Source organism: Lathamus discolor, chromosome 8, assembly GCF_037157495.1.
Source record: "Lathamus discolor isolate bLatDis1 chromosome 8, bLatDis1.hap1, whole genome shotgun sequence".
NCBI lineage: Eukaryota > Metazoa > Chordata > Aves > Psittaciformes > Psittacidae > Lathamus > Lathamus discolor.
Window position 1 is genome coordinate 17,296,768 of NC_088891.1, and position 24,186 is coordinate 17,320,953.

The 24,186-nt window shown below is 39.8% G+C and overlaps 1 long non-coding RNA gene across 1 annotated transcript in view; it reads right to left on the minus strand.

Moving 5' to 3' along the window:
- The window catches only part of LOC136018929 (uncharacterized), an 80,044-nt gene that overhangs the window by 20,890 nt on the left and 34,968 nt on the right, over positions 1 to 24,186 (minus strand). Inside the window, exon 2 of the long non-coding RNA XR_010614661.1 lies at positions 11,471 to 11,578. This is a non-coding gene — a long non-coding RNA (uncharacterized LOC136018929). The remainder of the gene's footprint in view (positions 1 to 11,470; positions 11,579 to 24,186) is intronic.

Below are 24,186 nucleotides of genomic sequence, written 5' to 3' on the forward strand. Positions count from 1 at the left end.
TGTACGATGGATATAAACATGACAAGCAGGTTACAGATTGATCATGGCTGAAGTAGGCTTAAATAATTTTTCTGTTATCTTAGGATGCCACTAGAGAAAAGGTAGAAAAAATCAGAGATGACATATCAGAAAGACACGACATACAGAAAATGGTGCTGGTGAAATTTTCTGGGCTTACAAACCCAAGCCTTCAGAGGCTGGTTAGCACTGGGAGAAAGACTGCCCATTCAGAACCTATTTAACTCCTCCCATGCATATGGCTTTTCTTTTTATTCACTATATGATCTGCATTCCTCTTCCTTAAAAAACATCTGGGTTGTGCTTTGGGGGTGGTTTTGTCCATTGGACCAGCTACAGAAGTTGTTGCAACATAATTTCTTGCTCAATTTGGAAAACACCAAAAAAAAAAAAAACCAAACCCAAAACCAGGCATTGGAGAAAATTAAATGAACAATTATTAATGAATGAAAATTTGATTTGGTGAACTGGATTCTATCCTCAACCACCACTGATTTCCTTAGCAAAGTGAGGTTAAATTAAACTTGAAAAAGATCCTTTTTCATAGCACATTCTTCACTTCTAGAATCATTATTTGAGATCTCAAAATATTATTTGTTGAAATCTTTGTGCTCAAAATCAATAGCAGTTGTGCCTGAACACAAACATGGTATTTAATGCTAAAAAGGATAAAAAATAGGGTCCTTGCTTCTTGAATTGTGCATGCAGACTTAGAGATTACTTTTTAACACTGTACCTCAACTAGTAATCTCTATAATGGGAATAATTCTATTCATTCATTTCATAAAAGTGAAAGCAATTTCATTAATGTTTGAAAAACTGAACAGCCCCCTGGGTAAATTAGTCATCCGCTCTTCAAAGTAAATTTTGAAAAGCATGTACTAAATAATTGTGCCATGTTTGAGTAAGGAAAATAGGCTACTAGCACACAAACATCAGATATGCTGGGCCCTGAAAATGTCCAGAACCCTGTAAAAATAAATACTATTGTAATACTTATGCATGTGTAAAGCTAGCACTACCTACCATAAACCTAAGGGAAGTCAGCATTCAGGAGCTGGTCACAGGCTTTTAATGTAGCTCCCTGTGTGTAAGTATATCCACATAGATCAAAAGCCTACACCTTGCTAATCACACGTCTGCCAATTTTCCCTCTGTATTCTCACAAATAACTTAGCAAAGACAGTAATGTCTTGTGAGACAGGAAAAGGTCAGCTGGTGTGACAAACCTCTTTCTTCCATGTCTAGTGCAAGTTCCTGTTAGGTTAGCATCCTTTAACCCTTCCTCTGTGTGTGTTAAATGCTGCGGTATCTTAATCTCACTTAAACCAGCTACTTACTTGTTTTTGCCCCATAAATCCTCCCTAGTATTTACTACTCTTTGCATTACTCAGTTCTTTCTGAATCACCTGCATGTATTTCATGTCCTCCTTTCCAGCACCCTTAACCTTGGACTTTTATCCAACAGGAGCACTGCTGGATATCTCACCCTTCCTCATACTCCATGGCTGTCAGCTATAGCCAAAGCCCTGCCACTTATCCAAAGGTTACTGGAATCCTAATCCCTTAAATCTAGCTCAGCGGTCTGGGTACCTGGAGAACAAATGGTCTTTAAAGACTGAGTCAAAGAAGGCATTAAGCACCTCAGCCTTTGTCACTATCTGCATACAATAAAGGGTGGAGGTTCTCCTTAGTCCTTCTTTTGTTGCTAATGTATTTACAGAAGCTTTTTTTATTATATTTTAGGGTAGTAGTCACATTAAACTCTAGTTGGGCCTCAGCCCTTCTCAATTTTCTTCCTGTATCACCTCGCAGCATCTCTGCAGCCCTCCTGAGTTGCCTGTGTCCCTCTTCCAGCACATTGGGATGGCCTGTTCCTGTGGCAACGACAACCTAATGGGTAAAAGGTAAATTCTAAATTCAGCAACTCATGTTGAGATCAACATGAAAGGTCTCATTGAAAGTGACCACAAACCCTCCTGCAGGTTTCAGCCAGGGTCAGGCCCTAGTAGAGCAAGTCCCAAGCTCTTGACTCTGATAATCAGTTCCAAGGCTTTTCCTTTATTAGTTATGTTTTTCTCTGGCAAAGACAAGGTCCCCATCTGAGACACTATGCTTTCACAGGAACACCAGACATGACTCATTTAGTAGGATAAGCAAAATACAAGAATCAAGTTATAATACTCACACATATTACCACGTAAGCCATCTCATTTAAAAATGAGCGTAAAGTGAAGCGCAGACAAGAATAACTTTTTAGAAGACAAATATCACTGGTATAACAACAATGTAAAATTAAAATATTAGAATCAGCTAAACTTAGAAGATAGATAGCAAAATGAATAATATATGCAAGTACAATCCAGAGTTCTGTTTTATGCATACAAGGGGAATAATTAACTGATCTGGAAACATGTAAATGAGGGCTTAAAAGCATTTTCAAAACAGCACATCCAATTTCAGTTACACACGCAGAAGTTGCTACATTATAATAATTAGATTTTTTTCACAAAAGATTTATTTATTTTGAACAGGAGTATTAAATATTATACTAATTACTAGTTATTTTACTTTGTACCCAGGGAAAAGGAATGAATATTCATTAATTCCTCAAGCTATCAAACCCCAACAGACCAGACAGATTCCAGCACAGCTACTGATAAGTATGGAAAATGTTTGGTACAAAATCAGGCTCATTCCACAAATCAGAGCTCTGTCTTTTTCACATGTTAAATGCACTACAAGAAGCAACAGAACAACAAATAACAACAGAATATATCAGTTCTTTTCCTTTTACTTTTTAAGTGCCTTTTCGTATTATGCCCCTGAGAAAGCTTTTTATTAGTATTATTTTGGGAATACCATATCCATTTTGCTGTTGTAGCAAAGGTAAAGCTCAACATGTTCTGGAGACAAAAATAATCAAAACATCTTCCACTTATGCCTATTCATTATTTTTTTTTTATATGGAAGCCAGCAGGCTTTTTCCATATAGCAACTGCAGGAAAGATACTTGTCTGTCAGATACAAACTGGCACATATTAAGCACATACTTCTCAATAGTAGAAACAAAGTATTTACACTTTGCCCTTTGAAATCAGTCAACAGTTTCACATTTAGGTGCTCTCAATGAAGGTTAAAATCTCTTACTTGGACACTCAAATCGATACAAAGACATTATAACACCCTTCAGTTCCCTATACACAGGATCTATACCTGATCTGACCTAGTGGCTTAAATGGAAGCTTTACATAGCTTTGAAGAGTGTTTAATAATGTACCTAAAATACTTTTTCTGAGCAGCCTACTGACTGTTTGCACACTGTGCTCCTTGTACATGCACAAAACATCACGTCTCCTGAGTTTCAAGAAGGAACACCGGATAATCTGTAGGGGAATTCATTCATATAATTTTATATATTCCACTGAGAAAGTGCATCGAAAAAACCCTAAATTACCATATTATAAAGAACATATGTAAATACCAAAGCTACAATTACACCAAGTCCCTTCAGAAACACCAGTCTGTTGGGAACTGAGTCCAGAACTGGACTCACCCTTAGCACAATGAAAAGAATGAGGGGGTTTTTATTTGTTTGTCTTGCCTGAACTAACATCCACAAATATAAACACATTAAATTCCAGGCATTAATCTTACACTTCCCATGCAGTTACCATGATAATCTGAATGAACTCTAATGCCTAAAAAAAAAACATGTCTCGGAGCCTGATTACAGATGTGAATTAATGGCAAACTGATGCTAAATTCTTTACACCTTGTCATGATGTCCTCAAAGGCCAACATTCTAATTCAGGGCATATGCCCTATTCCTGAACATTTAAATACATGCTAACATTCTTTCCTAACATAAGGATATGTGAAAAATTGTATCATGGAGTTAACCAACTATTTCAACTAGTCTGTTACTTCTTTTTAAACTTTCCTTGGTTTCTGTATGTGTAATGTCGATTTGTGGCATGCCGTGATTGCTAGGAAACAGCACTATGACATAAACCACATGATTAATATTTAACAAAAATGTCTGATATATCTGTATGGATAAATAACAGAAAAGAAGGCAATTAAAGCAAAGACACTGAAGTATAAATAATATATTATCATTCATCAAGCTACTGAAATAAACTAATTAAGGTATTTACCATCAGTCTAAAACAATGCAGTCAGGACTAGGTCAAATGAGCTGTAGGCATGTGGGGAAGATGCAGTGATCAGAACGATCCTTTGCTAATTTGAGATGGAACTATAAAACAGGCACTGAAATATTTCAAAGAAAATGTTATTATAGTAAATGTTACCTTTTCTGCTACTCGAGTAATTAATTATTTAAACTGTTACGAGAGTCTAGATTCACACACTAGTAATGACTAGGAGGATATTTAAAATTCATTACAGTACATTAAACTTCCACTGATTAGTTAGCATCACTGCAAAATAAATAAATAGCCAATTTGCTTTGATCAGCAGAAATTCTGATAAAATCAGCAAAACACCAATTAAAATGTGAAAAATGTCACCTACTGTCATTATTCTAATGGAACTAAGACATAGAGAAGAAACTGATTCAATGTTTATGTTCAGATCAGCTGTGTCTTCAAACTGTAAATCATTACAGCTTTTACTTGCATCTCTTTCTCTCAAGCCCAGAATTAATTCTGCAGATAGATTTACTATGGACTGCATCATCCTGGAATAGACTATCCTATCATAAACAGAATAATAAGGTCTGGCTGCACTTCTGTGAACTCCTGTTGGGAGGGGCAGGGGGGAGTAGCAATTCACTTAGAAATATGTGAACAGAAATGAAACTTGACATGCGGGATTTTTGCCTGAAACTTTATTCTTTGGAAGCAGGTGGAAGGGAATGAAATGATTAAGTAGAGGTGCTCTATTTACAGTTATACACATTTCTTATTTATTGAGTTCCTCAGCTTTGAGGCCCTGAGCCTGCAAAAAGACACCTCCTTGCCTGTAAATTGGCTGGAATGCTTTGAAGACATGGAAGGCAAAATATCAGTAACTGGCCTGCTTCATTTTTATCAGATAAGATTCCATACAAATGAAGAATTCTTACCTGCACAAGCTTCTGACAATGCCAGTGCTTCTAATTTTACACCTATGATCTTCAGCTGGAGTGATTGATCAGTAACCACTTAAGACCATCTGGGTAAATTGTTTTGGCTCCTAGCTCTTTCAACTGGACACAGGCTGGCTTTCTGAGCATGGCTACGCACTGATCTGAACTACTGCATCCTTCTCATCACCTCAGAAGTTTTGACGGCTCGCAGAAAAGAGAGCCAGAGAACCACACCACATATCCCACGCACCAGTTGCCTATAGTGGAGCATGGGGAACACTAAAGGGAAAACTGTGGCATACTGCAGATCAAAGATTAGCGTTTATTCTCTCTGGGAGGTTATTTTGGGCAGACATCCTCTGGGTGAGCCAGTCCCCACTGCGCCGTGTTTCTTTATGTACACATGCCATTTTTCTTCATGATTTATTTCCCTTTTTAAACTCTGAATTGGAAAATTTTCACAGTACCTGGAATGGAAACTGAGCAAAGAGTTTAGGACTTGACCCACTGTCATTGCTTAGCCCTGACCAACTACCCGGTGACAGTGACACTTGTTTAGAGATGAATCATGGGCTTGCAACAACAGGAAGAGTCTGGAATAAAATACCAGCTAATGCCTCTCTTGGGGTAGAGTTTCTGTGAGAGATTAACAAGTGCAAACAGGATTCCTATATTGGCGTGACTTTGATGGACAGAAACGAGGAATCTGGCACAAAAAAAGAGGACACCCCCCCCCCAAACCAACCAAAAAAATAAAACCTATCACCTGTATAAAGAAGCCAACACAAAGAGCTGGTGTGGCAATTTTAGAGGCATTAAAAGAGAAAAGTAAAGAGTTTACATGCAAATGCTAAAGAAGACAGAGTGCACAGCACCTTGAAGAACACAGCGAAAACTAACCTTGGAGTCAGTGAAGGAATTCAACAGTAAAGACCTGTCAGTTATAGTGAGTAGCACTTGAAACATCCTCACAAGGCAATTTCTCTTTTCTTAGCTCTCATTACCCTTACCATGCTGACAAGATTTGCTCAGATGGCACAGCAGCAAAGAAAAACAACCACATAGCTTCCCGAGCTTTGAGCACTAAGACTTTGGTCCAAAGCTTACTTTCTCTCACCACCTACAACTGTGGCAAGCAAAACGTGAGCAAGCTAACTAAATTGATGTCTAAGCACAGTACAGATCCACACTGCCCTGCCACAGGCAGTATCAGGTTCCATGAGCTCTTAAGAAGTCAGTTAATTTTAGTCTCCTAAGAAAACAACAGGTGCCATCACTGGCATCTGTTCTGTAACTGGTATTTTGATTTCTACTGCAGGATCACAATCTAAGATTAGAAAAGCCCTGTTCATGCTGTAAACCCAGCAGCAGGCCAGAATAAGTGGGAATCAACTGGATATCTAGTTTCATTTTTTCTTTCTAAGCAGCAAGGAAAATCATAGAATCATAGAATAGTCAAGGTTGGAAAGGACCTCAAGATCATCTAGTTCCAACCCCCCCACATGGGCAGGGACACCTCACACTAAACCATCCCACCCAAGGCTTTGTCCAGCTTGGCCTTGAACACTGCCAGGGATGGAGCACTCACAACCCCCCTGGGCAACTGATTCCAGTGCCTCACCACCCTAACAGGAAAGAATTTCCTCCTTATATCCAGTCTAAACTTCCCCTGTTTAAGTTTTAACCCATTACCCCTTGTCCTGTCACTACAGTCCCTAATGAAGAGTCCCTCCTCAGCATCCCTATAGGCCCCCTTCAGGTACTGGAAGACTGCTATGAGGTCTCCATGCAGCCTTCTCTTCTCCAGGCTGAACAGCCTGAACTTTCTCAGCCTATCTTCATACAGGAGGTGCTCCAGTCCCCTGATCATCCTCGTGGCCCTCCTCTGGACTTGTTCCAACAGTTCCATGTCCTTTTTATGTTGAGGACACCAGAACTGCACACAATACTCCAGGTGAGGTCTCACAAGAGCAGAGTAGAGGGGCAGGATCACCTCCTTCGACCTGCTGGTCACGCTCCTTTTGATGCAGCCCAGGGTACGGTTGGCTTTCTGGGCTGCGAGCGCACACTGAAGCCGGCTCATGTTCATTTTCTCATCGACCAGCACCCCCAAGTCCTTCTCCTCAGGGCTGCTCTGAATCTCTTCTTTGCCCAGTCTGTAGCTGTGCCTGGGATTGCTACGACCCAGGTGTAGGACCTTGCACTTGTCGTGGTTGAACTTCATAAGGTTGGTATCAGCCCACCTCACAAGTGTGTCAAGGTCCCTCTGGACGGCATCCCTTCCCTCCAGCGTATCAACCGGACCACACAGCTTGGTGTCATCGGCAAACTTGCTGAGGGCACACTCAATCCCACTGTCCATGTCAGCGATGAAGATGTTAAACAAGGCCGGTCCCAACACCGATCCCTGAAGGACACCACTCGTTACCGGTCTCCAGCCGGACATCCAGCCATTGACCACAACTCTTTGTGTGCGGCCATCCAGCCAGTTCTTTATCCACCGAGTGGTCCATCCATCAAATTGATATCTCTCCAATTTAGAGAGAAGGATGTCATGTGGGACAGTGTCAAACGCTTTGCACAAGTCCAGGTAGATGATAACCAACTGCTTTACCCTTGTCCATCAGTTCTGTAGCCCCATCATAGAAGGCCACCAAATTGGTCAGGCAGGATTTCCCCTTAGTGAAGCCATGCTGGCTGTCACCAAGCACCTTGTTGTTTTTCATGTGCCTTAGCATGCCTTCCAGGAGAATGTGCTCCAAGATTTTGCCAGGCACAGAGGTGAGACTGACTGGTCTGTAATTCCCCGGGTCTTCCATTTTCCCCTTCTTGAAAATGGGGGTTATATTTCCCTTTTTCCAGTCGTCGGGAACTTCACCTGACTGCCATGATTTTTCAAATATGATGGCCAGTGGCTTAGCAACTTCATTCGCCAGCTCCTTCAGGACCCACGGATGGATTTCATCAGGTCACATGGACTTATGCACGTTCAGATTTTTAAGATGGTCTCGAACCAGATCCTCTCCCACAGTGGGCCCAAGGTCTTCATTCTCCCTGCGTCTGTCTTCGAAGAGCTGGGTGGTGCAGACAGAGCCTTTGCCAGTGAAGACCGAGGCGAAGAAGTCATTCAGAACCTCAGCCTTCTCCAAATCCTGGGTAGCCAGCTCTCCCGAGAGCTTCCTCAGGGGGCCTATGTTGTCCCTAGTCTGTTTTTTGTTTGCTATGTACCTATAGAATCCCTTCCTGTTATCCTTAACATCCCTGGCTAGGTTTAATTCTAACTGGGCCTTAGCCTTCCTAACCTGGTCCCTAGCTTCCCAGACAACATCCCTGTACCCTTCCCAGGCTGCCTGTCCTTGCTTCCACTTTTTATAAGCCTCCTTTTTCATTTGAATTTTCCTCGGCAGCTCCTTACCCATCCAAGGAGGTCTCCTGGCCCTCCTGCTGCGCTTCCTTCTAGTTGGAATGCAGCACTCCTGAGCTTGTAGCAGATGATCCTTGAATATCAACCAAGAGTCTTGGGCCCCCCTGCCCTGCAGGGCTATATCCCATGGAACCTTACTAAGCAGGATCCTGAAGAGGCCAAAATCTGCTCTTTTGAAGTGCAGGGCAGTGAGCTTGCTACACACTCTTCTCACTGTCATGGGGATCTCAAATTCAACCATCTCGTGATCACTGCATCCAAGGCTGCCCTGGAGTACCACATTCTCAACAAGCCCTTCCCTGTTGGTGAGCACAAGGTCAAGCATGGCACCTCTCCTTGTCGGCTCCTCTATTACTTGCAGAAGGAAGTTGTCTTCCACACAATTGAGGAACCTCCTGGATTGCTTGTGCTGTGCAGTGCCATCGTTCCAACAGATGTCAGGGTGGTTGAAGTCTCCCATGAGAACAAGGGCCTGTGGGCATGAGGCTTTTCCTATCTGTCTGTAGAGTGCTTCATCCGTAGGTTCTCCTTGATCATGCGGTCTGTAACAGATCCCCACAGTAATGTCTCCCATAGCCATTTTCCCTTTAACCCTGACCCACAAACTCTCTGTAAACTGCTCACCTGTCCCCAGACAGAGTTCCATACTTTCCAGCCTATCCCTAACATAAAGGGCAAAATGAGCATCTCCTATGCCTGTATGTACGATGTACATTAAAACTAAAGGTTCTTGGTGATAAAAAAATCCTCACAGCCTGTGTGCTCCTGCTTCTTGAGAAAAGTGCCATCTTAAGGTAATAGAAGGATGCAAGATGCAGCACAGGTTGCCAGTACCAACATAAATGTTCATGTGTTTCAGCCAGCCTTTTAAGAAAACTTCCAAGCAGAACTTGTGATTATTAACGGACATCCAGTAATGCTCACTGTTTGTAAAACCTACATCTTTCCAAACATTTTTCTCAACTATTGCAGTAGCTTTTAACACGCAGGAAAAACAGGTACTCAAAATGATAGTCTGTAGTTCAGTAATTTGGAAAGTTACAGATACACTGGTAATCGTAAATGGTCTGAGGTTTGAATGATTTTTCCACTCCAGTTAAATATATTGAGAAGTATATTCAAATAATTAAAAAGTGCTGAAAATAAGCAGTATTTGGAATTAATGGAAGCCATATATTCACCCTGTTGAATTCATTATTTTTAAATTATAGTTCCAACAGTTTAAGAAATGCAGTGAAGTTAAAATGAAGCAATTTTGTTGCTAGATATTGTCATTTAAATTAAAATATATGTGTCTGTTGAATCCAAAAGCTAAACACTCCTACTGCTGCTGCTTTTATTATTTGTAAAGTCTAAAATAAACTGCCAACAAGCAATGAGCAACAACTGGAGAAACATTAAAAAAGTGAAAATAAAAGCCCCAATACGCCGGTCTCCCTGGGTAGCTATTTTCTTACATGGTATGGGTTGCCAATCATATGATGTACACATCAAAAAAAGCCATGTTATAGAATCGTAGAATAGTTAGGGTTGGAAAGGACCTCAAGATCATCTAGTTCCAACCCCCCTGCCATGGGCAGGGACACCTCACCCTATACCATGTCACTCAAGACTCTGTCCAACCTGGCCTGGAACACTGCCAGGGATGGAGCATTTACCACTTCTTTGGGCAACCTGTTCCAGTGCCTCACCACCCTCACAGTACAGAATTTCCCCTGTTTCAATTTAAACCCATTACCTCTTGTCCTATTGCTACAAATATGCAAAAAATGTTATATTAATCCCCCATTTCTAATAGTTTAATAAGTGATTTATACATTCTAAATGCTGTAATATACTCTTGAGAATCAAAAAGGCTAAAACGTTGCTTGTAGCATGTAACTGGTATAAAAGAGATGGTTATTTCACATGTACGACCTTTAACATATTGGTAACACAGTAAATAATTAAAAACCTCTCATGAGCCATTTTTAAATGAATATGATTGGAGGTGACAATTAACAAAGAGTAGAAATTCTCATCCTGCCAAGAGTTTCACAGGAGCTGGCTCATGCAAATGCACAGGTCTACAAACCCAAATACTGTTCTTCCAAATCCTCAAATCCATATGGAGTTCTGATCATTTGAAATTGGACCCTTTATCTGAGGAAAGGTTTTATGAAGCAAACTACCAGGCAATTTGACATCCATCCTTTACAGGTATTTGACAAGATGTTGAATGGTAGCAACCTTTATGCACTGACCACTGGTTAAAGGGTCTTCCACACCAGAATGACAAAATCCTTGTTTTCTAATACAGTATCACCACCAATCCACATATAAACAAACACTCATGGCTGAATTTTTAATTACTTTAAAAACCCCACTGGCTTCCTTTAAGGCACAGTTTCATCCCAGCAACTCCAGATAGATGATAAAGTTTCATTGTGACCAATTTTCTGTTTCAAAAACTTCAATGCATGAAAGGCAAACATATACAATGCATTTTAAACTTATTTTTCTTCACATTTGTATAGAATTTATATAAATGTCACCAATGACGTCAACACATTTCCATGGTTCCATGTGGATTTTATCGACCTTTTTTTTCCCCCCATTCCACTCAATCTATTGTGTTATATATCAAATTCAAACAAATCAGCCCAAGCAAATATGTCTGTGGAGCGGGGGAGTATCTCCTAAATAATTGCCAAATAAGCCACCATTATTAGTATTTTCCTATACCCTTCCCATGATGGCCTACTTTGGTATGACGAGCAACAGAAGGAACACAAAAGCACTGTAGAATAAAAGCTCTTCTCCACTGTTTTGATGCAAAAATGAACATGAAATTCCAAAACCACCTTGAGAATGCCCATTCCAAGGGCATCAGCAGCAGCACAACATGAAATGACATCTGAAGAGTTCAACTGTAGGGAAATTGAGGCACTTACCTGGCTCGGGACTTCTAAAATGAATCGTAACCGCAGTGTTTTCCATTAACTGCCATCCATTGTTCTCCTCACCGCAGCTCCAAAGCCAGTATGCTGTTAATTAGTTAGCTGGAAACAAACAAAACCAAAACAACAAAATGAAACTAAATTTAAAAAGTGAGAAAGATAAGAAAATGAGAAAAAAAAATCACCTGTACATTTTACAAGTGAGAAGAATCTGTTAAAGCATGTATAAAGAAGTCATTTTCAGTAAGTACATACTCAGAACACTATCAAATCTTTAAAGGGTATATGACCAACAGTCAGGGAAACAAGTTTCCTTTTGATGCTACTTGGTGATCCTGTTTATTTCCTAGTAGTTCTACATCCATAGAAGGCCAAAGGACTTTGACCTTGGCAAGCTAACTAAGCAAGAAAAGGCAATCGTGCGCAAGGTTGTCACCTACACCACAAATTATGATAAAATATATCTCAGTATTGCAAAAAATAGCTGTATGTCTTCAGTGACATCCACTGTAGTACATTTAAGGATTTGAATAGGACAGCAATTTATTTTGCACTAAAATGTTTTATGGTTATCATAAAGCATTATGTCTTCAGAGACTGAAAGGTGATGTTTTTATGGACTGTTGCTTCTTGTTGCATTATCTTCACAGATCAAAAATCACCTTTCCCCCCCTTCTTTCTCCAAGTGCCCTCCTACTGCCCTGCTAATAAAAGATGTCATACAACAGTTCAGTCTGATAAGAAGGAAATTGCACTAAACAAAGTGTACAAGGAACACATTTCTAACACATAAAAGTTTCACAATAAATGATTATCCAGCTTATTAGTGAAATAAATAATAATAATTGCCTGTCCCTCCTCATTAGACCCTTCGGAAGATAATGGACCCCCAAAACAGAGTTCTAGCCTTTGACTTGAAATGGACCTTGTTAATTTTATTATCACTTTGCCAAAATGCCAGTCCTCTTGCACAATGACTGGGTGAAAAAAACGATAGGTAGATTGACTGATGTGCAGGATGTTCCATTTTTAGCTTAAGAATAGTTTTGAGCTAGTAATTGAGTAACCTGATGGTGTCACTTTGCTCCTGATTTACCCCTTCTGAAGAGCCTGAACTACCAGTGGGGATTAGGTGAAACAAATATATAGTGTGTGCTTTTGACATGTTAATCTGATGGATGTCAAGCTTATCCAAGTGAATGTAAATTGTAGATAGTGTACAAATTGATTATGATTTACTATCATTAATATATCAAAGCCCCCTCCCCTTCATCACGTTTTTCAGCCTTTGACCAATACCGTGCTTCCACATGGCTGACATTGGTCCATGCTTCTGTCACTTTTGGGTTGCTCTCTTGTAGGCCACTTTTCCAGCCATTCCTTTAAATTCTACATTTTCCACAGAAATAGAGTGCCTGCCAAAGCCAGCACATCTAAACACACTGCTCTAGGAATTTCACTGGCTCCTAATGAGGCAGTGAATTAGCCTTAAGGGGCCTAGTTTCAGTTTGATGCGTGCATTAAATGGAGTTACACACGTCACATAACTAATCAATTTATCCAGGCATTAATACAGTTCTCATCACTGTGGTTTCCAAGCACTTCAAAACAGCCCACAGAGGCCTTCAGAGGATTATCACAGAGAACAGACCCACAAGAACCTTTTGTTCACTAATACAATACTATACATTTCCCCCTCTTACCCCCAACTACTAGTAACAGCTTTGAGGCTCTTGGACAACAGGTTGTCCAGTAGTAGCAAGATAGAAAAATCAAGATAATCCACATATCCCTTGAGAGATTAGACTAAGATATGACTAGGTTTTAGAAATAAACACTGAAGTTACAATACTGCAGCCTAAATCACCTTTCTGAGTGACCCAACATGATTTCTTTGTATTGCTTTATAATTTTAGTCTTTCAGATATTAAGCTTCAATCTCCAATGTAAAAAGCAACAACTCCACCACCAAACCAGCAAAAATCTCAAGTTAAGTCTTTGACCTTTTCCATCCTTCACTCACTTTTAACTAAAAATATCATATAAAGCTGCAGATTTTCACATCCGCTAGACAAGGAAACTTACTTGCTAGCAGTGTTCCCAAGTCTTTCCTACAATAGAGTGAAAAAAATAGGTCTTTTTGACTAATACAAGGGAGCATCATTCTGGGATATAGTACCAGAGGAGTATTTACACTTCTCCAACTCCTCTTTTAATTTAGCTACGCTTCTCAGCAGAGTAAGAATTAATTGTGTTTCTTATCTTCATCTTGCACAGGATTCCTTTTGTCATTATAAAACACTCCTGAAGCAGATTCCATTGACAAGCACACAGAACATCTAAATAACTTTCCTATCCCAAACAGAAAAGTGTGATTCATAGCACAAACAACTGCTCCTCCCTAACTTCCACCTCATATATCCACATTAATAAATGCTTTTTCAAGTTATAAAGTGCAGCATATTTTTCTACGGTTTTGATTTAATTCCTGACTAGCACATCCTACAGATGACACGTAATGTGCTGGCTAGAATTGAGAATAAGCTAAGATGGAGGTAAACACCCCTTCAACCAAACCCAAACTCTTTGGCAATTTGTCCGGAGGACTATAGAATAAACGGCAGAGAAAGGGCCTGATCCAACTCATCAAGAGATCCTGCAGCCTCACCTTCAGAGAAGGTAGGGCACAGTCGCTCACACACTGCAAGCTGCCTAGACATGGACACCCAGTCTGGCTCTCCTAAAGCTGGTGAAGCTGGACTAACTTTTAGCATCAAAGGCAAGTAACAACTGCTGCAGCAAAACTTTTTTTGCCTTGATGTGCATGTTCAAAGATCACTTTTCTTCTGCTAGTAAGTTCCAAGCATACAGTTGCTGACATGTCCACGGGAAGAGCATGTCCCACATTTATTTTTATTCTGTGTACTTCAAACTGCATTTGGATAAAATATCAATATCCCTAGTTCTCATACCAGGAGGACTGGATTTAAAATGATGAAATAAGAGTTTTATAAACCTTAAAGCTCAGATAGAAACACTGAGAAAAACTCTGAGGTGTGCAGAAATGCATTCATGTTCAGCATCCCCGTTCGGAAATGCATTCATGTTCTCATCCCCTGGATGCTGAACTTGGGCTCCTTTCTGATCCCAGCTTGTGAGATCAAACTAAACTATACATTCCTGTTTGCTATTTTAGTAATCACATCACTTTTATCTCCCTGTTCCAAGATCATTTAGTGCCAGCAGAATCAACCAGATCATCAACCAGAGTACCACAGAAAGCTAATATATGCTATTTCAATTGTTAGAAATTCTGATTCCTCTTCATATAGAGCACGTAACATGGCCTAACACAGTTCATGTATCTGAAGCGAGTGCTTTCCCAACTCATATATGAATACGTATTTTAATATGCTTTTATATATAATGAAGTTCTGTATCTGTCGAAGATCCCACCGAACTGAAGTTTTCTCTAAATGAGTGCTTTCATACTGACCTAGCAGGTTCAGATACCTAATTAAAAAAAAAGAGCAAAAAAAAAGGATAACAACCCCTGAAACCCCATCCTACATCCCCCAGAGATGCACAAAACACACAAGGGAAAAAAACCCCAAGGAAAACAAACCCAAAATGTCACAAACAGCCCTAAACTCATACCCCCTTCCCCCTCAGAATGTAAAACTCAACCTCCTGCATTATGTCCTCCTATGGAGACATTTCAAGCTGAAATCCTCAGTAAGTTCAGGTGCCTGCAAAGAACCAGCAGCAGCAGTCAAGCTGCCGGCAAGCGGTCCTGTGTACCCCCTGCAGGTCGTGTGCAGTGAGAACAGGGGGGAAATACAAAAGAAAATTAAAAAATCAATCTATACATTATTCCTACTATCCTGCAATGCTCACGTAAGTGGCAATATTATTACCTTGTCATAGAGGAAAAGAAGAGAAAGCTCCTCACAAATAGAGCGCAAAAGAGATGCTGGAAGAAGCTGGAATTACAAAACATAATAACAGAAAACTGAGCTTCTAAAGTGGCCAGCTTGGCCCAATCCAAGGGACACATCCATAATTTAAACAGTTCAAAACCAGAGCTTGTAGCAGTCAGTATGAGGTCCTTCCCAACAGCAAGAGCAGCATAGTTACGGTGGCAAGCCAGCTTAATTGCTGAAGTCTTCAGATCCCACTCTGAGTTACAAATGGGAACAACTGCCCTATGGTCCTCAGTTGTCTGTCAGACAGGGACAAGTCTCTCCTAACTGCACTGTGAGACTACACTAACTCTGCCACTATCCACATATTGCTGGAATGCAACATAATGTGAGATTGCGTTCATATATCTCCACAGAAATATAAAACTGTTAAAACAAAAACTTCTTGTAATACTACTCTATTAGAGGGTGAGCCAAAGCTCATTAAAATCAGTTGAAGTCTTTCTTCACTGCAACAGGGGAGAGACATTTCCTCTCTGAATAATATATGAAAACCATACCACAAACAGACATGCATCACAAGAAGAAAACTCTGTATCAAGGCAATCACAACCTAGCCAAACCAGACAAGCCAGGTTCATTTTTAAGCATAACTCTGAATGAAAGTCATGCTGTACACAAGTGTCTATTATATCAGCCGTAATCACACTGCTACAATGACAAGAGAAAAAAAACCCCACAACAAGCATCAATCTGTTCAGTGTGGGAAATGGGCAGCTATTTTGCCTGTATCTTCAATGCAAGTGAAGCAGACCCCCCTCCCTGAAACATTAACCATTTCAAAAGATCTCATTAAAAGGTTTCCCTGTTTTCACTGATTATTATGTAGCGACTACAAGAACACCTATAAATCTGATTGAATTAGATTTTCAGGCCTTTATTCCAGATAATTTCTTCTCCCTATGTGGACTTTCTCAGGAAATGAGATTTAATGAGTCATAGTCCTCACTGATAATCACAGGAGAGCTCATTAGCTTTCTGTCAGATTTGTACCCACTATCTGCCCTCAATATGCTTGTGACTTACTAGAGCTAAATATGACACTGCCGAGAAGCAATACAGGGGATCTGAAATACTGTAGAAATAAATATTTCTCCTTAATTTAAGAACTTAAAGAAAAAAAAAGTCAACATGCCTTCTCTCCTTTCTTAACCTTTCTTTATTGCAATGGCATTGCTGACAGCAAGACACACAGTATTAGAGAAAATTAAGAATGACATCTGAAGGCTCCTTGTAGATATGGTAGCAGAGAACTAGTCTAAAGAGTCTGTAAGATGAGGCTCTGGGGACTGGAACTTATTTCTGCTGTGTACAAAATTGAGGTTTACCACAGTTTCACAGTGACAGCTCCATGCGTGAGGCAGTGCAGGTGAACCTGCTTCTGACCTGCCCCTCCTATGTTAACAGGTCTCCTTCTTGAGTCTTTCCAATGGAGTTCCTACCTCTCAGCCCATCACCTGCACAGCCCCCTGCCTCCTCACTCTACTTGAAGGGCATGGCTCTGAGCTGCTCTGTGTAAAGCTGCTTCTGCTCTCTACACAATGCACTGGGGACCATCAGTGTTCAGCTGATAGGCTGTGGGACATGGATAGCCTTAGACTTCTTCCACCTACAGTTCACATCTCCCAGAAGGAGATGAAAAGTGATATTGTATCTCCCACGCTGTTGTTCACCTTGACAGGACACTCTTCCTTACCAAGTGCACATTGCAAGGGGTAGGACTAAGCCTAGTCTTCACAACTAGTTGCTTCCTTAGCGTTTGCATTTACCTCTCTCTGTAGCTTTCACATACCATTAGTTTTTTAGATGCAAGGGAAACTACTTGTGCTTCCTGGAAAACTCAGGATCACCACACATTCTCACAATCTACTTTCACAAAACGCCCCCTGTCCAAATGTGTCTTAAAGGCAATCCGATACGCAGGCACACAAACAGTCCAAGCTGGCAGGCATTTTGTCACTGTACTGTATCCTTTTCCAGGAAATCATCCTTACCAGGAAAAGAAAATAATAGGAAAGAATGACTTTATCAAGCAGTTCATTGTAGTGGCAGTCCGCAACATGACAAACACTCTTCTCAGCTTTAATAAGCAATTTAGCTTATTTGGTTTTAACCCACTCCCCTCACCCTGTTCTTCAATCCCTCATCACTCCCACATAGTGTTCCTTACATTTTACACAGATAGAGCACTGGCTGCAGGTTGCAAAGGGCTGCAGAAGAAAGGGAGCTTTACTTTTCCTATTTCCAGGGCTCAGCAGAACAGGCACAAGTCCCTCCCCTTTGCCAATTTCTGCCTATTACAATGATAACAGAGTTTATATAAATAATGGAAAAATTCTAGACGTGTATTTTTAAACATAGCGGTAAGCCTATTGAGGGAAAGGATGACAGCAAAGTAACACTAGCAATGAATGTGACTCCAACTTCCTGGTGTCATTATTTTAGCACCATTAACATCCTAGATGGAGCCAAATTCCATCAAACAGGATGACAATGTACCGTAATGACCAATGACAGGTTTTGGTACTTACCTCTCAATGTATTTTAGCAACCTGCTTATCCTCTATAAAGAGTGTTGTTGAAAAGCAGAATCTTTCATTGAATAACTGCTTAAAGAAATATCAGAGGCATGTAAGAAAAAGACAAGGAAATGTAATCCAATATTTGCTCCCACTCTTTTTTCCTTCAGAATTATCTGATCAGATCTATCCTTTAATTTCACATTCACACACTTCAGCACACATTCACCTTGTACCAACAGCACTCACAAGAACACAGCATCTTAATTTTCCATATGGGAAAGAGTTACAAGAGTGATTATTTTTGTTGCACCAGAAAGAAAAGTCAAATATGCAGCAGCAGATACTGCTTCAGAAATCAGACCTTTTCTACATTAGGCTTTCTCATGGCTTCCATTCCAGTAATATCTGAGCACTTCCATTACCATAATATTTGGTAGCTGTCTTCACAACCTTCCCCTAAGGTAGGATATATGTTTATTTTCCTTCTTGCAGATGATGAAGCAGGGCAGAGCAGTCTTCCCATGTTCACAAAGGAAATTTGTAAAGGAAAAGAAAATGGAACCTGAGTCTTTTGTGTCCCATGCTAGTCTACTGTATCATGAACCAACCCTTCAAAGTGATCAGGTCATTTGAATATAAATGCAACTAACAAATTCTCCTCCAGGAACGTGAGTGAAAGCAAAGAGCTGAAATAACCCAGATTTCTTTTATGCCTTAGATCTAGTGGCACTTCCAGCTGATTAAGGACCAGAGAGGCAGCTGCACATAGCAACAGGTTGAGTTGACGTCCTATGTTCAGGAAGATCCTGGACTATTTGTCTAACTGGACCAGTTGCACATTTATGTATTTTTTATCTGTCATTTTCACAGCAACAGAAACAAGCAGCTGTTTATGTCATTAGATAAGGTCTTTTTCCCAGGAAGTTAATAGTTTTTAAGTCTGAGACATTGCAAATAAGGATTGCAGGTGTAATTCTGTCTCAAGATGACTTCAGGGTTCCAGTGTTAGTCATTAATCATTTGACTTGCACTTTCTGGGTTTATGATTTTGACAAAAATCCCTTCATTTAAATTATGGCCTTGTATTCAACACTAGGGTATGTATTATTCTATATATAATTTTTAAATACAAAGAGAAACGGCATGGAAAAATTAGAATCAATGACATAAAAGTCTAGTCCTCTTATGGCATAGGCAAACAGAATGCTCTTGACTTTAACCTATGGGTTCCACTTCATATGTGGTGTATTTTTCATACATCATGGATTTTAATAAATTTGCTGTATAAAGCACCAGAGCTACGTTGCCAGCAAAATATAAGGAAAACAAATATGTCAGGGTAATGATGCCAGGACAATTCTTTATTGAAAAAAGCAGTTTATTAATACCTTATTGCTACAAGCTAGATCTTATTATCATCTTGGGTCATTTAGAATCTTATTAGGTATTCTGATGGTGGATGAATAATCCTGTGATAAATTCTTTGCCATGTCCTTCACAGTTGTCATAGCAGGATCATAAACAGCATTTATAACAATCTAGCCTGGAGGAAAAGGCTTACAATGGTCTGTTTAACATGCAGGAAATATTCAGATCGGCCGTGTCTGGTTAGATTGGAGACCCACAGGAGAGATACCGAAGTTAAATGTAGCATGGGTTTCTCTGAAGATTAGCTTTGCAAAAGGCTTTAGGTCAGGGATATGGGGACTAATGCCAACGATATGGCCACAAGCAGCCTTCCTTCAAGAAAGCCAACTTGAACAGAGATCGTAGCTGCAAGTTACTTTCTTACTGAAAAACCATGTAAGGTTACCTGAGCTGCTACTTAAGCAGTGTGGTTGAAATTACTTGTGACTGAATGGCTTGGAGCTCAGTCATATACTTCAGTGCTTATTATTTGAAAAAATAGCATGTGCACTCACATAGTGAAAAACCTGCATGGTTTTGCAGAGCTACAGGGCAACTTGCCTACACTGGTCAACATCTTGAACTCCTGCAAGCTCAGAACCGAGTTCTTTAGAACAAAAGTAACGCAGGCAAATGATTAAAAACCCCTAGATTTACACTGCTTCAAATAGGTATTAAAAAAAACAACAACAAAACAACAACAACAAAAAATAATCCCACATAGTCTACACATGATCACACACACAAACACTCTCCTGTCACTGAACACATGAATCCTTTGTACCTGTGTGGTACAGTGTCTCATTCCAAGGTACGATACCAGTTCCCAGAGTCCAAATGCAGTTAGTGCATCTGAAGGCACCAAAACATCAGAAGGTAAGTTATTTTTAAATGCTTGTAGTGGTATGAATTAAAACTCATCCAAAACTAACCACACAGGACCTGACGGGTACATTTTCAGGAGAGAGCTAATAGAAATAAGCGGCATACTGAAAGGGATGGTGGTGACAGATTTGAGTACAACCACACAAACTTCCTCCACAGTAGGTGATGCCTTCCTCTCAGCACAAATAACCGAGACTATGGAAAGCAAGCAACAAAATTTGGTTTTCTTAGAAAGAGATTAATTGCCTCTTTCACTTAAATTTTAAACACACAAAAGGAATGTGTTCTGTAGCTCTAGTCCCTAAGACAGAGCTTGACTGCTGGAAAGCTAGCACACATGTGGACATCTGAGAAATGTAGAAACTGCATCCTGGGACATCCCTTAACACAGTTATTTGGACATCTCCCAGTAGAAGAATATCACAGAATCCTGGGACTTGTTTGCAGCTGCAACTACCACCCACAAAAATGATTTTGCAAACATTTATGTGTGAGCCCAATCTTACTACCAACATATAGCCACTCTACTTCCAAGGGTAGTACATATGGCACTGCAGTTAAACTGGTGCAGATCACAGTGACCACAAATTTCTGTCAATTGCTCAGAATTTGTTCCCAACTTAATTCATTGTCTATCATTCTAAAGTTGAAAATACACCCCAAAAAAGAAACCTTAAATTATACCACCAGCTAAACAAAAATGTCTTGGCATTTTTACTTTGTAATAGTAAAATTCAGCCTTTGCTCTTTCCTAAAAAGCTATGTTTTCTACTGAGGTTTTAATATTTTTCCAAAGTGACATTTACAGTGAGAACACCACACACAACCAGACTGAAAGAGCAGCAATGTACAATAAATACCTTTTAAGACTATAAATTAAATGAAAGTCTTTGGAGGTTTAAAATTGTTAGTATCATTCTATAAATGCACAAAACCCCTCCAAGGCAGCTCTTGATACAGTCACCTAAAGCATAGTAATTTACAACATACCTAAAGCAGTTTTCATTTGGTACCAGAGCCATACAGCTGCGCATAAGTAAATACTTCTGGCATACAAACCATTGATTAGACCTATTGCCTTTAATTCCCTGTGAGCGAATGCTACGCACATCCACCAACTGTGTCTGCACTGCTGTCTGTTAGAGTTTAAATGTGTAATGAACAAGGAGTTTGACACTGTTGACTTTGGAGGACTATGACCAATAACTTTACCTGTACAACAATGAGATGTAGGGATGGAGAAAGTGGAAATGACATGAGTTTAGAAATATCTGGGCAACATCAGTGTGTGCGTATATATACCTATGTGTACATTTATGTATGTACATATATAGAGAGCGTGAGGTTAAATTCTGCTCGCTTATTTCTCAATACACAATTTCTTCTGGAATATACCATCACTGGTTTCTACCAATTTCTGCTTTACTTCTATTAGCTTCTCCTCAAAACACAATCACTTTTGAATAGAAAGTAACAGTAAAATAAGAAGCTATAACACCTCTACCCACAGTCATTTTTGCTACAACAGTAATATAACATACCCATGGTCCTAGTGTGTAAATGTTTGGAAGCATCCTTGCAAACAAATAATGTACGGACCAGACTGTATTTTTCCTTTAAAAAGAATGTATTATGCATTTCAACCCTAACCATTCTGTGATTCTATGTTTATTGATATTCCTTTTACAATAAATGAGATGGAGAAAAAGCAGAATAACAAACTCTACAATGCAGACTTAGTGGATTCATTGCAAGTCTTAACAGTTCATCAATAGAGATTATGAACTACTTAGATGGGCTTTAGAGCCAGTAGCTAAATAGCTGGCAGATACCTTGATCATGAACAACAGCATTATTCCTCACAGTTCAAAGCCATTTTCCTTCTTGAGTAGGATTAGACTATATAACTGCCCAGAGCTATACAAATAAATGCAGATTGGTGCTACCTGAAATAGAAATCTGCTGAGAAAGACATCTGAAACTGGCAATAGGTGCAGGCACTGCAAATAATATTACTGCATAGATGGATGATGCACCAGAGACCAGCTCATATCATAAAAACTACAACAGCAGATGTCAGTGAAATAATATTTAGCAATGACATGGGCACTCTACAAAAGTCAATGAGGAAAAAAAATCTTCTCAGGTACACGTGTATGTTGTTAATCATAATTAAGGCAAGTGTGACAGTTTCTTGGCAACAGACACTGAGTTCTCTTCCCTGACAAACAAATCCTGCAGGAATACACTCTCTCTTTCATTACATCAAGCCTGCAGTTCTTTACACTAATGTCCTCCCACTTGGAACACTCTTAACTCATATGGAAACTTTTGTTTTGTCAATTGCTTTTTGCTGGATAATCACACTATGACCTCCACAACAGAAAGGAGCAAGTTTCTCATTAGTAAAGTAAAAAGAGCTTTAAAAGCTAGTAATCTAAACAAGCACATTTACTAGTGCAGACAGGGGCAGGAGAGTGGGGACAAAAGAGATTCACAGCATCCAAGTTAGGGGTCTAATGCTACCCATATCCTTAAAGAAGACTGACGGCACCAAGTAGAATAGCAAAGCATGACAACCCTACAAGCAGCAAGTGAACACTGATCCCTCTGAAGATGTATTTTTCCTTGCATAAGACAGTACCTATAACACCTAACAGTGAGCATCTATATGCAAACATTTCCAAGAAAGCAATTTCCAGGTATACTTTCTGCTGACCTTTCAGTAATTAGGAGATGGCCAATTCTTCAACAACAATAGAAGAGGGATGATTTGGAAGGAAGCAAGCATTTCCAGATTTATTCTTTCCTTTTAAGACCCGTTTTGACAGCAAGGTTTTGGCCAACTGCAAGTATTCCACTCAAGACAAGTCACATGTTACCAAGATTCCATTTTTTCTTTTTTCATAAAAGGAAAAAAAGGTCAATAAAGAATACTGACACATTTTAAGAAATACATGTATGAGCTGAAAGGGTTGCAGAGAAACACGGTTATGATTCTAAAAGAAGGTATAAGTACCACAGAGAGAAAAGAAATCCCTTGCAGTACGTATAATCACATTACTGATAATTATACCTCAGTAATGAGGAAATTACAGTAAAACACCAGCAAAGCCTCTCACAATAAACTGCACAAGTTTATGGAACAATCTCTTCAGGGAAGTGTATGGAACCCCCATACATCATCTCAAAGACATAAAATGCGGGAGACGAAACACATTCACAGTGCTGTGGGGACAACAGTAAGCAGGAAGAGAGATGGACTGGTCTTCTCCATTTCTCAGTGCTGTGCCACAAGCCCGGGAGTGGGGTTTAAAATCACCACCTCTGCTGTCTCCATTTTTGTTGTCTGTTCCTGGCTGTATCTCATGTTAGTGAGATCCCATAGGGTTTAGCAATTAGCATGAGGAAAGCAGTATGATAATCAGAAGAAATTAATGGTTTAAAACCATAATCTTACACTTCCCCTGAGACTTGTTCCATGCATCTGGATTCTCAAAGAAAAGAAAAAAAAAAAAAACCCAGGTAATTGATTCTTATTAAGAGAATGATCTGCCACAAAACACTCTCCATGTGAAAAAGATAGTCATTTTAAAGTGCTCTCAGATTCAGAAAGAACCTCGTGTCTGATTAGCTTTCTAAAGAAGAGAGGATAGGATCTTTCATGTCACCCTTCCCTTTTGCACTGAAGGTGACAGGTCTTCATGTGCTAACAACCAGCATCTGAACAAGGGAGCAGCATGTGATAGTGAAACAGCAATCTTGAGGGTTTTGGCAGCAATTTCAATGAGAACGGTGGAGAAATGAGCATATCCTGCATGCTCTTCTCAGTCAATTGTGTGGAGAAGCCAGGTGAGCTCACAAGTTGTGGTTATTATCAAACTTCAGAAGTTATATACTGTATTTAACTATG